This window comes from Megalopta genalis, chromosome 9 (assembly GCF_051020955.1).
Source record: "Megalopta genalis isolate 19385.01 chromosome 9, iyMegGena1_principal, whole genome shotgun sequence".
NCBI classification, from domain to species: Eukaryota; Metazoa; Arthropoda; class Insecta; order Hymenoptera; family Halictidae; genus Megalopta; species Megalopta genalis.
The window spans coordinates 10,112,347-10,130,568 of NC_135021.1; the positions used below are offsets into that span (position 1 = coordinate 10,112,347).

An 18,222-nucleotide genomic window follows, 5' to 3' on the forward strand; every position below is an offset into this window, starting at 1 on the left:
ATCTATGTCGGTAGTTAATTCGACGCGTCCGAGTACAAGAGTGCAACACTAAACACGCGCGGAACGATCTCGTAATCTCGATCTCGGCGTCTTTAGCGAATGCCCGCGAGCTGAACGCGGGATTTTTTTTGTTCGGCCAGGCGGCGGCTCGCGATGCCAGCCGAGCCGGAGGATTAATTTCCGTTTTCGTCGTCGTAATTCAACGGAAAAGAACGACGGGAAAGGTGCACGGAATTAGTAAATAATTCGAGAATCGGTGAATTTTCTGTACGAGGACCGCCGGTCGTCTCGTCGCCCTCGAGCGGTTCAAGTACAACAAAGGGCTTACCGTGAAATCTCCCGAGGTACTCACGGAGGCTTTCTTTGCCGAGCACTCGGGCAACGAGGAGACATCTGTTATTTTCCGAGATTGTATCACTTTCAATGAGCGCGATGTTTCTTTTCCTCTCTGTCCGTGTAAAAATAATAAAAGCGGACAGGTGTTCGCGTACGTGACCCGCCGTACCTCGGCCTCGGCTCTCCCGATCCCTAATTCGGCCGACGGTGCGTATAAATTATTCATAAAGGAGAAATTTGTTTCATTCGGTCGAAATATACTCGCTCAGCCTCCGTTCCGAAATGTTGAAAGTATAATGAGATGAAAATATCGCCGACGGAAGCCCAATCAGCCCGGAACAGGGGGGGAATGTAGAAGCCCCTCCGTAGATTTCCCAGAACCGATCCATTCGATTTTCATGTTCCGGTTAAAAACGACAGAGAGGCGAGCAAGGAAAACGTTGTTTTCGTCGGGCTCACACGACCTATTGTCTCATTTGCAATTTAACAAAAAGCCGCCGCATCTCGTGAACTGCGTTACCGACGGAGAACGGTTCGGTTTGCAAGTTTGAGATCGTTCGAAAGCCCCGACAGGAATCATCTTCTGTATGCGGCGTGCCGGAGCGTGCCAATTTTTCGGTAAACTGTTCGAAAAGAATACCCCGTCTCGTTCGTGGAACGTACAATACCTCGGACACTCGGTGAATTTTTTGGCACAGTACCGGGGCTCCTCTGTTATTTAATCGCGTCCCACCGCGAAATAAATCCGATGCAATTCACTTTCCACTGACAGCGTTTTTTTTTCGCGATCACAATGAGATATTGGAGCGTCAACAGCGCCATTGTGGAAGCAACAATTTGTCACTAAGCGTCGAGCTACCCGGGCTTTCCACTTATTACGTCTAGCCGGGTTCATTACAGTCTCCCGCGGCCGACGGCACTCTGACCCGTAACGGGAAAAAATGTGATTCGATTCAACGAGAAACGAGGGAATGATACAACGGCGCAAGTACACTTTACGTGAAATTATTTTGCTCGAGGAATTTACCTTTCTCTCTTCTTTTTTTTCTTAAAATTCTATCCTTTTCGCAGCCTCTCTACATTAAATTTTCTTCGTTTTTTTTTATCATTAATTCGAGAAGGGCTCCACCGTGTTTTGCTAGAGCGAGTCTGATTACCGAAATTCAAACACGGAGCACACAAAGACGTTACAAGCTAGAAATGGCGAACACGTCGGAGTCACTCTCCGAGCCACGAAATTGTAACAAAACGTATACAGCAAAACGGATAATACGTGAAAACAGAACGTACTTTCGTTATGACAGCGCGAATAAGCGCTCGAGCTCTCGACCAGCCGACGCGACGGTAATTTTCAACGCACAATTCTAGTGAAATTCGTTTCTGATTGGCGAATGATTTAGTCCTCGCGTTACCATAGAATGTAACAACACTAAAATGAGGCACCAAAGACAAAATTCTACGTGGGTCTAGTACGTCAAAATCGCGATCTGTTGCCGGCGGAACCGACCGTTCCGCATACTTACGGAACTACACTTCCGATAATTGTTATCCGATTGCACTATCTACGCGCCGGCAAGCAAACAACGGCGTACGCGCGCGCGTTCCGAGCATCTCGATTCTTACAAATATCTGTAGGTACGAAACGCGTGACTCGTGCTCAGCGTATACTGTGCAACGTACCCTTACGAACGAGCGCGAAAAGGGCGCGGATTCGAATCACTGAGACGATACGTAGACACCTAATCCTTTCTCGCCTAAACAGAACGATCGAAACTTGCATCCACTGGGGCGTGATTTTCGGTCCGATTGGAGATTGAAAAAGAACGTACCGTGTCGAGAATGGCCGTGGTCAGGCCGGGTCCAATCACCAGCTAAAAGCACAATCCGCAGCTGCGTGTCTTCCGCGCGACGTTCACAGCACTTTTGCAGCTCGGCGCGGCCAAGCGGTTGCTGGTTAACGATCCTCTCTCGGCGGTAGCCGGTTACTTGCCGGGAGCAAGACGATCGGAACCGGGTATCTCCGGCGAACGAGTCTCACTGATATCACTGAGAATGCACAGTTTAACGTGAGCGGCGCGTGCTCGTCACGGAATTCACACTGGAGCGTCGTCGGTTTTCGGATCTACGATGATCCGGAGGAGGGCCGGCCAGATATCGGGCACAAGCGGCGGCGTGTATGCGGTTGTACAGGCCCTCCGATGGACTGACGGTTGACGTTCGCGTAACGTGAATGAACGAAGAAGGTGTCGCGGTAACGAAACGACACCTTTTGCCATCAACGAAGAACGGGGGGGAACGGTGTTTTTCCGGTCGGGCGTCACGCTTATTCGGTGTACAGCGGTGGTAATCGCGTCGAGCTGACCAAGGAAACGAGAGAAGGAGGAATCGAACGTGAGAGAGCGTCGGTCAAGAGGAAAGAAACACGTGCAACTCGAAAACAGGGGTGCAGTGACGCGTCACTGCTGCGGTGCGCGGCGCCCGATTGACCACCAGAGTCTGCCTTCCTTCATGCGAAGATCCCTGCCGCACGATTTCGTCACCCCCACCCCTTACTACCGTCCCTTGTATACGATCTCCCTCTATCGGGCCGGTCCCCACGCTCCGTCTTTCTTTATTTCTCTCTCTATCCCCCTCTCTCTTCCTCCGCCTATGACTGCTCTCGCTAAGCTGTCCCTTTCCGTCGCACGGCCCAGCTAGCCCGTCGAAGGCAGCCGTGTAGCCCCTCCGGGCAAATTCGTCGGACGACGAGCTGGCTTCGAGAGCGACGAGCTACGTCCCCCCTACCCGGGCCCCCCCACCAACGTCCGGACTTCCGTGTTAAGCGTGCATCTGGGTGGAGCCACGGCACCACGACCGGTGTGGTCGGATTCCCTCTGCTCGTTCCGCGTCGAACCCGCCGGCGTGGAGTGGGGGCAGCGGCGGCAGTGGTGCAGGAACGACAGTGACAGCGCGCACCGGCGTAACTGTTAAAGCGGCGTTCGCGCCTCGGCACAACGCTCCGAGACGACCAAGAACAGGCCGGAACGGTCCCGATGGGCGGAGCCTCGCGGAGGCGGCTCCCTTTACCGTTGGACCGCGCGACGGGACGCCATTGTTTTCGCGGCGCGGTGCCCGTTCGACGCACGCCGACGCCCGGCGTCGCGACTCCACTCTCGCACGCAACGCCGTCGTGGCCGTCGTCGTCGTCATCCGCCTGCCTCTTTTCTCTGCCTTCGTTCGGCTGGCCGCTCGAATTTCTGCGCCAAGAGGTAAGTCGACGATCCGTACGTATGCGCGTGTGATTGTGCGATCCGTACGTATGCGTGTGTGATTGTGCGTTCCGTTCACGTGTGTCGGATACGTGGCTACGTGCGTGCGTGTTTGCGTGTGCGATTGCCTGTGCGTGTGCGTGTGCGTGTACTTGCGCGTGCACGACTGCGCGCGTGTACGCTGCGGCGGAGTGCACGGAAGAATCTCGTATGGACGAACGTGTGTTGCACTTCGGCCCTTTATTTCGCTCTTCTTCTTCCACCTCTTTTTCCTCCATCCCTGTCTCTCTTTCCTCCGCGTTCACCCGATGCGCCTTTCTCCATGTACTTGTTCCTCTAAACAACCTCGCCGGCCCTTGTTGCCATTGTTTCTCATGCATGCGTTTTTCTTGTCGGCTTTGACGGCGCGACGTTCGCCGAGATTTCGAAATTACGCTGGCGCGCGCGTGCACTATTTCGCGGTACGCAGCGACCATGATCGAGGGTCGAAGACGCGAGGGTGAAAAAATTTGGTCGCCGGGCGACGCGCGCGCCCGCGCGCATGTTCATGCACTGTGTGCGAATACGTTGCACGCGTTGTACCATGGCTGAATGGTTGCTTCGTTGTTTGTCCAGCTAATTTGTTTACGAGCCACCGTTTCTACTGCAGTTTCGGAATAGCATCGGACTCGGTCCGCCATGTTCCCGAGACTGTGCGCTCACGTCTTTACCGCTGGGGTTGTTTGGCAAGTGAAGACGAACGTGTAGACACAGGTCGAGGAACGAGGAATGAGACACGGAGTCGGTCAGCCATCGCGAGAATCTTGGTGGACGTCGACGATGAAACTGTAAATTTCTGTTTTAATATTACCGATACTCCGAAGACGATATTAAACGAAACGAACAAGTACTGTCGACACTAAAAATAAACATTTCTTCGAGCAAAATCTGTGTGTTTATTTTCCGAGCAACCCCTCTCCGAGAGCAATCCTATTAGCTGCCGCAAGAAAAAAAAGCGAACGAAGTGTCTGTTAATTATCTATTGTTGCCCGAACATGCTGAACTTTGTACGTCGTTGCACGTAACGTGGGATCGTTAGGAGAATGTACGGAGGCACGCGTGAAAATAATTGTCCGAACTTCTTTGCTAGTAGCGACGCCGTCGTAGACTCGGGAAGTTGATATCCTTTGCAGGGCTGCACGGAACAGGTGGCTCCAATTATGTTCCAATTACCTGCGCGTTTAATACTCGTTTGAAACGGCTGTCGAAGCGCTAATTCGAGAGCGTTCACATTTACCAACGAGCAGAAAAAAATGAGACGAAGGGGGAGAGAGCGAGCGGGAACGATGAAACATTATTAATGATGGCTACGGGACACAGGGTGCAAACTATAATGGGTCACGGGAAACAGTCTCTGTTTCATCCGTGTGCATTCCCGATACAAATATTACCGATTGTTCTTCCCATTCGGCGAGGTTCGCGGGGTCGAAAAAAGAAAAATATTATCGCGTCTCCGTTCGCTAATTATTTTTGCGCCCGAGGCGACAGTCGTGCGTAGCTCGATTTTTCCCGCCAATCGTCACCCTTCGTTTCCGCATTATTCATCGAGAACCAGTCGCCGTGATGAATAGTCGATTTAATATTAATTACCGTGTATAATGAACGGCTTCTTTTTCCACCCAGCCTTCTACCGTTCCGCCTCTTCTTCCTTTTGCTCGTTAATGATATTGAATATTCATAATTGTTTGCCTCGTGCGTTTCGTGCGCCGACGTTTCCTGTTTATTAAGCACCGGCAGAATTAAACCGGACCAATCGCTACGCGAGCATGCACCAAATCGCTGCGTTCACTTTTACGGTTCTTATTCGTCCAATTGTACGGTATTCTACCGAGTGCGCTCCGCGATGTCGATCGGCGAATTAGATGTCTGTAAACGTACGTGTATCTCAAGTTTAACCCTTTGCAATCGAAACTACTTTAATTCGAAATGCAAACCGTGTTCTCCGATCTATAGTATTCGTACGATTTATTGCAATTTATGCGCAAGAAATCGAGCCTATAGGTAAAATACAATACTCGCAGTTTCAACGGTTCCTTAACACTAGATTTACGGAACCCGTTAAAATGACGGGTCACTAATTTTTTAATTATTGCGATTATTCATGTCGTAAAGAGACATTTATGAGTTATTTATTCAATTTATATGTTACCTACGGCAAATGTTACAATAACACTTATTAAAAATCAGAATAAATGTCTTATTGTTACTTTTATCAACTAATGTAAAACAGCTATTTTGTGCTCCGTAAATTTAGTGTTAAACGCGAACCAGTTAAATAACGTAAAAGCCGTTTGCAAAAATGACGGAGCAATTTTCCGGGGCGCCTCGGAATCGCTGCTCGAGTGCAAAGGGTTAACCCCTTGCGCTGTAACAAATTCTTCTCTCCGCATCGAAACAGATTCCTCTGCTATCAAAATCCAGGAATAAAAATGAATGAAGAAATACAAATAACAAAGATTGTCTCGTTCTACCCGAGAGTTTATTAACGATGAACAATCAACGTAAAAGGAATCATACTGCAAAGGGTTAAACATCTACAAAGTGAGCGGGAAAAGGGAGGAAAATATTGCTTGAGTTTCTTCCTTTAAAAAAAAGCCAGTTGATAAAATACTAAAATGGGAATTAAACACAGACTTAACCATCTTTCATCTGTCTTCTTTTTTATATACATTCTGCTCTTACGTTTAATGTGTCCTTGTCTGCGTTGTAAAATTTACCTCTTTTGTACTGTAACATTTCGAGTATATTTTATGCAACTGAGGAGCGTACGAAGATTAATAATTGTATATAAACGGCGTCATTTTCAAGTTAACGAGAAAATTCCCATTCTTTTAACTCGAATTTCAACAATATTGCGTTTAAATCGTCGCCTAGATGGAACGGATGAATATATAACATGCATACATGAAAAGATCTTAGATTTTAGTGTGAAGAAATATAGATACAATTATAAATCGGTGAATCTGGATCGGACTATATCGACGACACTTGTCACTGACATTTGTATGTGTATACGCATCGCATGTAGGTATGAGTGTTCAAGACGAGTATCGCATTGTTAGCATGCGTGCAACTAGAGTGGTAATAAAGCGTAGAAGAGGATCTTAGCAAAAGTATAAAATCTCGAATCCACAATAAAACTTTCAACGATTAGTGTTCTGGTCGATGTCCTTTGATCATAAATTATAAATTAGACTGAGCTCGACAAACGGTCCGCAACTAGCTCTCAGAATGACGGTTTATTTCCTCATATTTTAGGCGCAATATTTATCCGCGATTGTTTTCGTTTATTTGTCAATTCTATGGCTGTCGGGAAGAACGCCGCACGTCACATGTTTCCACTTCCGAAATATCGCCGCTGAAAGCTCTGATCACTGATGCTCCGTGTTCAATTTGCATAATTCTCATGAGCTTATCGAATTTGTTTTCATAATCTCTTTCTCTGGTAAATACGTAAATCCTGTGTGCTACAGTTCAATTAACCCTTTACACTCGAGTGGCGACTCTGATGCGCCACTAAAAATCAGTATACTATTTTTCAAAATCATTGTAAGAGCGTCAGACTCGTTTATATTTAAAAGAAAAACTGTTAAATTTGCATTGTACTTGCCAATTGCCTCAATCTCATACGCATAAATCGCAATAAATTATACTATTTAAATTTTTGTACATCAGAAATCATGATTCGGAGTTCGAATTGAAATAGCTTCGACTGCAAAGGATTAATGCGTAAATTAAAATTTTTCGAAATTCTGACTTGCGGCGTTTTTGCTTACAGCCACAGCACTGCGTTCGGCGGTGTTTAGAAGAAAGTAAGCAGCCCCCGTCCTGTCGTCGGAGCTCCCTTTCGCTCACAGAATATCGGGGTTCCGTCCGCGACATCCCGTTTTTTTTCCTTAAACAGACCCTGTTTAGTTAAAAAGCCACGGACCAGCACTCCGTTGGTTTCGGCACACGTGAATGGTCACACGACACCCGAACTTTACGAGAGAAGAACACTGAAGACTCGCCGGCCAAGGACGGCCGATCTCACTACCGACACTAAATACGTGTACTCGACCGAGTGTGCAATTAATCAACGATCCGTGGGTAATTGCCGGAGAATAGATGAGCCCCGAGGGCCGGCGTGTGTGCGCGGCCCATTCAACAAAAGTTCCGTCGCGGCCCTCGTCGTCCGAGACGTCGTCGTCCGGCAGACAGTTTTTCGCCGGAGGTTCGCGTCGGAAAAACGGCGAGCGTCGAGGACCAGCCGCGACGGAGGATACGACGTCGAGCGCAGAAGATTAAACCACGATGGTGACCGCGTTTAATCGATACCGAGAATTACGCCTGGCCCGTGCACCGATCGAATTTCACGTCTTTCCGATGCTGAAACTCGAAAGCGCACTTTCACTATAATTATTCAGACCGCTTATTGCGTGCTTACTCGTGGGGATAATTTTCGTGCAACAATATGTTTCGATAGTTTGTAGCGAGCTGAGTGAATTTATTATGGGAATCTTATAATTTTCGAACCGTTCATCACCATTCATCAGGCTTCCATTTAATCAATTTAATTTATCTCCAGAAAATATATATTTAAATTAATTTGTCTCTAAATAACCTGACAGAATGATAAAAAAACTCGTGTCGTCTACGAACAAACAATTTACGCGAGTTCTTTAAAAGTGAGAAATAATTGTACGAGCAGCGGAGATACGAATGCCTGTCGAACTGTGTCGATGAATGAGGCTTAATGTGACTATTACCTAATTAATTTATTACGAAAATCGTGTAGGAGTATATTCGATACCTGACTTTTATTGTAATATGTGCAGAGAAGAAAAAAGTTATTGGAAGAAACGCTCTATGACTGCATTGATTGGAAAACGTGGAATTTATAAAAAAAAATATAAATGTAAATTTAACTTGGAAATGAAAATGATTTTACTTGTCAGTTGCTATGATAGTTACTGTCGAATCGAGTCCGTGTAGGGCTTTCGCCATCAACAGCTCTTCCGCTGATTAGCGAATCGAATATCGAGATCAAAAATATTCTAATATGTAATGCAAACTAAAAATTATCTGTATCAGTTGCAAGTCGTAGGAGGCAAGTGCAATTTTTTGTCTCTCTTAAATAATTGTAATCAGTTGAAATTAATACATCAACACTTTTTATTTTTTTAAATCTTTCAATAAATGCATAAAATCTGCAGTTTCTATTGTCCATGGTCTGTGAAGGAAACCTATTTAATCAGATTCGTTTAACACGTTCAGTGCCGCGTCGCTCACATTTAGGTGACGCTAATTTTTTTAATTAGTTTTCAAAATTAATTTATATTGCAATAGATTCGGACAAACTGAATCTTACTAGAATGTTTAGAAAGCAAAAGAGATCAAATACCATCCACTATGATAATTTTTAACTGCATTAATTAAATTATTTCGATTTTGTGGGAATTTTGGGGGATGATTTTCGGCGCTTAACGTGTTCATACAGACAGTAGCAACATTTATGGCAGTGTTCAACTCGCAAATTATCTCGAAAGACAACTTTGATTCTTTATAGGGCGATTCACTGACACGCAACTTCTCGAGTAGATTTATATGAGGTGGATTCATTGTAGTGCAATACTACTTGTAGCTCCACGGTAGACTTGATCGAGTTTGAATCTACCTGTAGACTCATTAAAACTGACTCGTACGAGTAATCAGCTTTGGCAGTTTCGAGCTAACCGTTTACCTAACTCTGCTCTAATCAAACAGCTGATGAACTTTTCGATTTGAATTTAATGAACAACGACATTTGTCACTCTAGAAAGGATAAAGTGAGTTATTTTACTGTAAACCTTAAATTATTGTTCATTTCGTGAAATAAGTATTTAATGATTGTAAGAGAACATAATACAAAAATACTTTTTCAATAACTGCTAGTCATAGATTGTGTCAACAGAATTTGGAAAGAAAGGAATATATTTTAGAAGATGACTAATTCGATTTTTGAATAAATTCTAGTCTGAGGAAACTTATACAATTTTTAATATGCATCGTTTAATCACAAAAACTTTTTTCCAAGACATTAGATAAATATTGCTAGAAACCATGAACAAGTAACAATAGATCTTTTCAACTTGATTCTGTTATTCCTTAAGCATAAATGCCTTTGCAACATCTCTCTCTCTCTCTCTCTCTCTCTCTCTCTCTCTCTCTCTCTCTCTCTCTCTCTCTCTTGTAGGTAATAAGTATGCACACCTTACCATTTTATATAATGTTTGCTATATATAGATAAATAAATAAATAAATTTTCGTACACATCAATTCGTATATTTCGTATACCTGCACATTTTATCAATCACACATGAACCTGTAAACTCTACCAAACACATACGAAAGAGCTAGACGCTCGATTGTGTCGAAAATGACCAAGATCCGAAAGAAAAGAATACAGAATTATATGCATAGAATGAGGAAGACGATGAAACGGGCGAGTTAGTCGGTCGATTACCAGATAACCAGATTAGAATAGAACGGGTAGGTGAGTAGCGGATAGATGTACCTGTGTAATTATGTTCGGACGTTTGAGTGACACTTCTCATTTATTTCGGTGGTTAATCCCACAAGTGAACACCCACTTTACGCGTAGCTTCCTATTGGCTTTGAGGGCGCAGCCACAGAGTTACGAAACTATTGCGCACACGCGGTGTCCAAATTTTCTGTGAACATTCCTATAAACAAGTGAAAAGTGGCGAAGCCAGTGCAACAAAGTTCCTGGCACAGTTAAAGAAAAAGACTATATACAATACTTAACCCCTTAATGCACAATTTAAAAAAAAAAACCGACCAAAAAAAATCAATTTTTTTTATCTAAGAAAATACATATTTGGACCTTAATTTCAATAAATATGTAAAAAAAATGCAAAGATTACTAAAAATTCAATAAAAATAGTGGATAAATAATTATAGTGAATATTGAATCGCATTGCAGATCGAATTTTGTACCCATCGTACTGTTTTTCAATTAATATAGGTAACATAACATAAGTTGCGACGCCGACCGTATATATACGGGTCTGCACATTTTGGCCGGTTTTGCACGCCCGTGTTAATACGTTTCTGCGCGTTAAGGGGTTAATTAATATGCAGTTTTAATTACATCATATTGCAAACTGAAAGACGTTTGATTTTAACAAACACTTTCTCTACGATTTCTTTCACGCTGATTAGAAAAGTGAAACGAAAATTAATATTTATTGAGTACCTACATTTACTCCGATGATTAGGAATTGATGGCAAAGAAGTAGAATTTTATTTCGGCTAAAAAGAAATTAATGAAATTAATAAAATTAATAATTTTACTTTATCACGAGTTTTTTTGTAACAAATATAATACCATGGATTACTCATTAATAGGCTGCAATATTTTATGCAAAAAAATTGTCTGTATTAGCTGCGAGAAATAAACAAGTGGAAAGTTCTTGCTTCCTTTAGCCCTTTTAACCGTAGGATGACTAAGGATATAATGGTTGGACGAAAGCCGAAGCCGGGTCATATTTCATCTAAAACAAAATCTTTTTTTATGTTTCTCGTTCTTTATTTATGTATCAAAGAATCAATTTTTCGCCAGATTTACATTTAAATTCATTAGGTTACATGATTTCAGTAGCTTATCCCTAAAAAAAAACGATATTATATTGTAGTGAATAGGTGAAATATGGAAGCAACAGGACGATATTTATTTAAACACTTCGCTATATTCATTACAATGCACGCTCGACTCTCTCTTAAGAAACTTGTTCAATTATTTTCTACGAAAGTGTTTTTATAATTCCAACAATTTTTAAATGAACAATCATTTTTAAAAACAAACAATTTTAAAATAACAATGTGAAATCAATTATTTTTTATCGTCATGTTAGTTTTAATGTTAATAGATTCACAATAATATATTGGCTTCCTTTTTCTTTAATCATCCAATTGTTTTAAGTTTCACTAGCTCGGTTTTTCCATAAATAAATTAAATCCACGGTCTAATCATTAAAATTGTTAAATTCGCAAGAAGACGAGTGATTTGTTTCTCTGCCAGTACAGTGTCCGACAATTAAGATAAACAGAACAGAATCATTTTTGATCCCACGATAATGCTTATTGTTCACAAATACCTCCACACCTCATTAACAAATTTGCGCTTTTCAACAATTAATTAAAGAGTCCGTTGAAGGAAAAACGACTACACTCCGTTCGTCGATCCTAGCGATCCGTTCCTACCGATAGGATTAGATAGCTTCCGTGAAACGTGTAACAGTCACATCGTTGTCAGAATTTCGGGCCGTCTCTCTTTCGTCACGCCTATCGTGTACCTTTCAGCTTATCCATCGCGTACAATTGGATTTACCAAGTTAAAGTCAAAACCGACAAGTGCCGTGCTCTCGTTACGGCAACGATACCACAAACCATTCGAACCTCACTGATCCACGCGGTATTTAAATGTCACACTTCGGCTGCATCGAATGATTTCATTGCAAAAAGTCCACCTGTAACACATCGAACAAAACAACAAATAAAAGACTGTATTTTAACTGAACGAAAACGAATTTCAAATTCGAAATGTTTGGTAAACTAGGTTTGTCCGTAAAACGTGGAAGACCATTCGCAAATATTATTAACAAGCTTTTGCATCTTCTTTATTCGTTTACTCGTTACCTGATAAATAAGTTTAAATATTTCTAAACAATTAATGAAGACGTTAGAGACTGTACGATTAGAATAGAATCTTCGTTATTCGAATCGGTCGAAAGAAAAGGTGTTCGAATAACGGAGTTACTTAATCACCAGGCTGAATTAAATTAATTCTAATTTGTTCAATGAATCTCTAAATTCTTTACTCTCGAAACGTGTTGACAAAATTATTTTTTATTTCACATAAATATTCATAAAAATATATATTAACTCTCCCTTGCTAAGATATATTATTTGTGAAATGAATATGATAGTAATTTTTAGATAGAAATTAAATACAACATGTATTGTATATTTTTATTGCAAAATATTTCATAATCACACGCAGAAGTCTAAAACTTACGCAAAAAAGAAAACGCATTAATATTAACAAGCAATAATATTAACGGTAGAGTCTGTCAGACTCCGTGTCTGTAATTAAGGGTTAACAAATGTGTATTATATAGAAATAGTAACAAATTGCTAATATCGTCTGTAGAATGCTCGATTATTATTCAATCGGAATATAAATAAAGTCTATGCGTTTCTCTGTTGTGAACAATGCGTTTCAGGCAATTTGCCTTTAGGCAATGATATTCTTGACATCAGAATGCAAGGTTCTATTAAACCGCGGCCATGTATACATACGCGTACAGCGAAACTAAAGTCGAAAGATATTTCTGCGTCGCACGGTCCCGTTGCCGCGAATAAAACGCGGCACGTATCAATGTTTCCCACTAGACGAATTTCATATTCACCGGTATTATTTGAACGATTAACGCGAATGGAACCGTTCCGGAGGTCGCTGTATTGTTGGCAACATTTTCAACCGAGGCATTTACAATTCTCTCTTTATTGCCTCTCGGCTTATCCGGATTGCGCAGGGAGCGTTTACGAGTTGTGTTTCATCCTAATAATAACCATTAAGTTAACGAACTGCAACGTGGCTGTTTGAACGCGGAGAGGGGTGGGACACAGAGATTAACGTACCATTAATAAGATTATCCGCGTAAACAATAGATTGCCCATTTCCAGGTTCCGAGCATCCACGATCCCACAGATATAACGCAGCCCGGAACGAAACGCATTTATTGAAAAACGCGATTACAAGCCGGCTCGGGCACTCGAAAAAGCGCATCTGGTTACGAACGTGGAATATATAGTCGGCGAAATGATACAGGGATAGTATGCTGGTCCCTTTCAGCGGAATGATGTCAGAGATTATTTTCAAAACAGTAAATTCTTTTAATTTTCGGATTATGCTCAGTTTCATGGTCCGCATAAGTTCTTACGGTATACAGGGTGGCTCGCCAAGATCTGAATTACTTTAAAATCGTTTCTTCTATTGAAGAATGTTTCAAACAATTTAAATGGCGTATACGTCGATACAATTCATTTATTTCTATATTACTTTCTTATCGAGATTTGATGGTCACTTTGAAAATACGTGTTTGTCAACAAGCAGCACATTTGAGCATCTTCTACATCGAACATAAGTTAATCAATAACTCGGTAAAAATCAAATCTCGATAAAAAAGCAATATATCAAAATATTAATTATATCAGCGTTGCACGATTCCAGTGAACCATTTTTCTATAGAAGAAACGGTTTTCGAGTAATTTGTGTACAACTTCTTTATTTCATATATACATTAATGTTATTAATTCATTATATTATATTATTTATTATTAATAATATTAATATATATATATAAAAGATACAATTATAATAATAATATATATAATAATATATATTAATAACTTCTATATTCTTATGAAATAGTCAGCAAAATCATAGATTATTTTGAACCCCGTAACACACAAACATTTTCATCTATATGTGTCATCGGAGAACCGTAAATCAATTTCTAAATTTATTCTCACTCAATTGCTAAAGGAAAAGTTGATTCCCTCGAGAGGGGAAAAACTAAGTCATTTGATTCCCTCGAGGTAGACGTTCGAGTTTAGGCATAGAAAATTGAACACAGTTTCGAACTTAATAAAGACTGTACGGTTTGAAAGTGTCTTTTTTTTATAATTTAATGTACCCGTAGCATATGAAAGAGTTAAACTACGAATGTTATAAATATTTCGTTGTCTTCCATATTCATTGGCTTCGGATAAAATATCATTATGACAACATTAAAACAGTAAAACATTGAAAGAGTGTAAAGGTGTGGGTATGTTCTTTTTAAACAGTTAAAATTATTAGCATGAGACTTATTAGCAACAGTTTTCCTGTATTTCCATTTTCAAGCAAATTGCGCGTAAACATTTTATCTTGCACGAAGATCCGCAGTGTAATTATTGCTGTCGATAAATAAATTTCGGAAACATGTAATTTCGGATGAAACTTGCTCCAAAGCAGCGAACCAGATTCAATTACCAAATGTCTATCAAAACGTAGGTTTTGTTGTGCTTGCATGCTTCCACGTATAAAGGATTTGTATCGGAGTTTTCGAAGTGTGTTTTCGAAAAAGGTATAGTAATGGGAAGGGTGAAAGGACATTACGTTTATAACCACTCCCATGTGCACTCTATACCTGGTCCACTGTAGTACATACATAGATGCACTACCATCGGAAAATATTTGATTGGTTACGAAATTTGGAGCAAAAAAGAACGTGTACAAAAGGTGCAAGTTCTTTTTATTCATTATTTCTCTTAGTTCGCTTATATGACGTAACTCCACTTCTATAACGATTAAATAAAATCAAAAATCGAAATTACGCGAAAATAACGATTTATGTCGTGTTTAACTATCGCATAAATTGTACAGTAATAAACAAGCTTCGATAGGATTTCTGTTTCGTGAAAGATAATAATTTACATCATCAATCGTGTATTCCGTTAGAAATAACTACTGTCATCTCAATAATGTCTAAATCTTTTCTAAATCTCCAAGAAAACACATTCCTCAGTCTTCAATAATTACTTTCCCAGAACAGATTTTAACGATAATAATTAATTGACGAAGAAGTAAGCAGAAATTACGCACGGAACAAGCGACAGTCCATTATTAAACCCGCCATTAAGATCAACTTAACGAACGTAACAACAGTTTGAAAGTTGCTGAATTTCCACGAGCTTGCCAGATGACACGGCAATCTTTACAAGCAATAAAACAAGATAATATTCCGCACCACCACAATTCTATATTGCAAATAATAAGCGATTCACTTAAATATTTCAGTACGAGTTACAAAAACATAAACTGTTTAAAATTAAAATTAAAATAATTTGTCTATACTATTTTATCATATTATTTCCACCGTTCAATTTTTATACCATCAAATCAGAATTTTAGTCGGTGTTGTACGCGATTTTATTTCATGTATTTCGTGTATCTCATATGGGGTAAGTCCGGGTGAGTTCGGCCAACGGGAGAGACCGGCCAGTGTAAATATCTCGAAACGATGACGCCATATGGCATTGTTCTAAAAGTTGGAAAACGCTTTAATAAATTGATTGATAATCACGTATTGCAACTGTCGCGAAACTGTATTTTAATCTTGCAAATTGCGCTTTAAGCTTTAAGCGAATCTGAAAGTTTTTTCACTAATATATATCCTTAGCAGTGATTGACAGATAAGTAAGTTTATTTACACTAATGTAATTTTAATGGATATATTATGCATAAAACTACTGTATAACCTCAATAGTAAGCATTTATTTATTTCTACTTCTATTTGTACTATATTAAAAATACGGTCGATCTCTCCCGTAATCCTGGTATAGATCGACCGTACTAACCCGGGAAGGTCCGACTACATTAATTGTTTCGTCCTTCAACAGAAGTTTTATTCTTCCTCTATCTGATTTCCTCCGAAGCAAATTTGCTTTCTTTTCAAGTTGTAAATAGCTTAATTCCAAAGAATTCCGTTTGGCTTAGCGAGACAATATCCGTACTTCCACAAACAGGTGCAACTGGCATGGTCAGAAAACGTGGTAAGCAACTTGCAAACATTATAAATAGTTCAGAGAACATTAGGACAAAGAAGAACGAGGGAACTATAAAGAAACATAGGAATGTTCCAATTAAAAGCAGGAAGAATGTAAAGAAACGTAGAAAAAAATTAGAACAATCATTTGACTTAAGCAGAGATAATCCTGTTTTACAAGAAAGTGACACGTCATTAGAAGAATGGGACCAAAATTACTGCATGAGGTGCAGAAAGGACTATTTCGAAACTACCAAAAGTGAAGGCTGGCTTAAATGTGCGAAGTGTAGTCGTTAGCATCACGAGGGATGCTCCAAATATGAGAATTTTTGTGATTTATGTGGGAAGCTGAAGAAAAAATAACGTAAGAATTACTTTCTTTACTTATAATACTTTTTATAAACTATAGTTAAGGTTATTTTTCGAGATCGCTCTCATCCGTAGGACCCGGTGATGCGGATGAGATCGTCCACTCATAGCATTTTTGTTTTTTTACTTGAAGATGGTAGTATATATTTTAATTTGACGCAAAATATTGTTTACATATATATGTTAAATTACTTACTGGCTGTAATTTGGTTAATACAATAAAATTCTGAATAACCACAGTAATACGATTCTTATTTCAAAAGACTTACCCTATATTCGTCACAAAGAAATGCCAATTTTACGTGATACGATAAACATATTCCTGCTCTTGTGAAGCGTATTCGTCGCAAACTCCATAAGTTTTCGAATAATTGCAGAAAAATTTGCTGCAAAATTCGTAAATTTCACGCGTTTTAGGATAATCACAGAATACGAAATCGGTCTTAAAAATATATACTTTAATTTGACGCAAATTACTTGGCACTGCTGTAATTTCATTAATACAATAAAATTCCAAAAAAAAACTACAACAATACGATACATTTTTCAAAAAGTGGTCGGATTCTTCCGGACTTACACTATTTTATGAAATACCCGGGTACCCGAGAAATTTTTGTCCACCACGGGTATCAAATGGGTACCCGAATACCCGGGTATCCTGTTATTTCAATTAGCGTGCGCTTCATCAAATCGCGACGATGTCTTTGGTTTGTTTTTCTCTAACTCTCTACAGCCGTCTTTTCTCAACAATTTTAAAATATTGAAACGTGTATAATCGCGACATCTATTACTTGTATCTATAAATATCTAGCAATATGTAACTATGCTCGAAGTCGCCGTCTTCATTTTTAATATAATGGAGGCATCGTTCATTCTCGATCAGTACGCCGAGATGTGTAGTCAAGTTATGTACAGTGGCGTGCAAAAGTCTTCTTTTAAAAGAAAAGTCTTAAGAAATTTTTATTAACACTAGATTTACGGAACCCGTCAAAATGACGGATCACTAATTTTTTCATTTACGATTATTCATATCGTAAAAATACATATATGAGTTATTTATTCAATTTATATGTTACTTACGGCGAATGTTAGAATAACTCTTATTAAAAATCAGAATAATTGTCTTATTGTTACTTCTATAAACTAATATAAAACAGCTGTTTTTTTGTGTTCCGCAAATCTAGTGTCAATATCATATACAAGGGCTTATTACGTGAAAAGATAGTACGAAAAAATCAACACCGTTTATTCTTCGTACGCATTATAATATCTTAAATAATGTACCGCATAGTTGTTACACACTTCAAAACAAGCATTAATTTTGTTAAACACACTGGCCGGGAACTTTCAAATGCATTAATTTACTTATTCTTTAAATAAACGCGCATAGAGAATAAATAGCGCGTTGATTCTTTTCTAGTATCCCTTAACGTATCAACAAAAATTTGTTAAGACTTTCCTTTTGGAAGAAAAATTGCTAAAACCGTCTGGTCGGAAACTTTTGGCGACGCCACTGTGTATTATAGAAAGTGCCAAATATATATCTTTTAACTCTGCATGATCACAGTGACTTAATTCAACTATCAAAAAGCCGA

The 18,222-nt window shown here is 40.0% G+C and overlaps 1 protein-coding gene and 1 long non-coding RNA gene across 4 annotated transcripts in view; one reads left to right on the forward strand and one right to left on the reverse strand.

Annotated features, from left to right (window-relative positions):
• The window catches only part of toy (paired box 6 protein twin of eyeless), a 98,673-nt gene extending 95,633 nt beyond the window's left edge, over positions 1–3,040 (reverse strand). For 2 of the 3 annotated variants that reach the window (XR_013034154.1, XM_033478395.2), the window contains exon 1: positions 2,166–3,038. The gene's annotated coding sequence lies outside the window, so the exon portion shown is untranslated. Of the gene's footprint in view, positions 1–2,165 lie in introns of all 3 variants that reach the window. The other variant, XM_033478397.2, reaches the window with a different exon arrangement.
• LOC117225079 (uncharacterized) lies at positions 3,026–4,510 on the forward strand. Its single transcript, XR_004491406.2, has 2 exons — positions 3,026–3,584; positions 4,200–4,510. It is a non-coding gene; the product is annotated as an uncharacterized LOC117225079 (long non-coding RNA).
• The last annotated feature ends 13,712 nt before the right edge of the window (positions 4,511–18,222 follow it).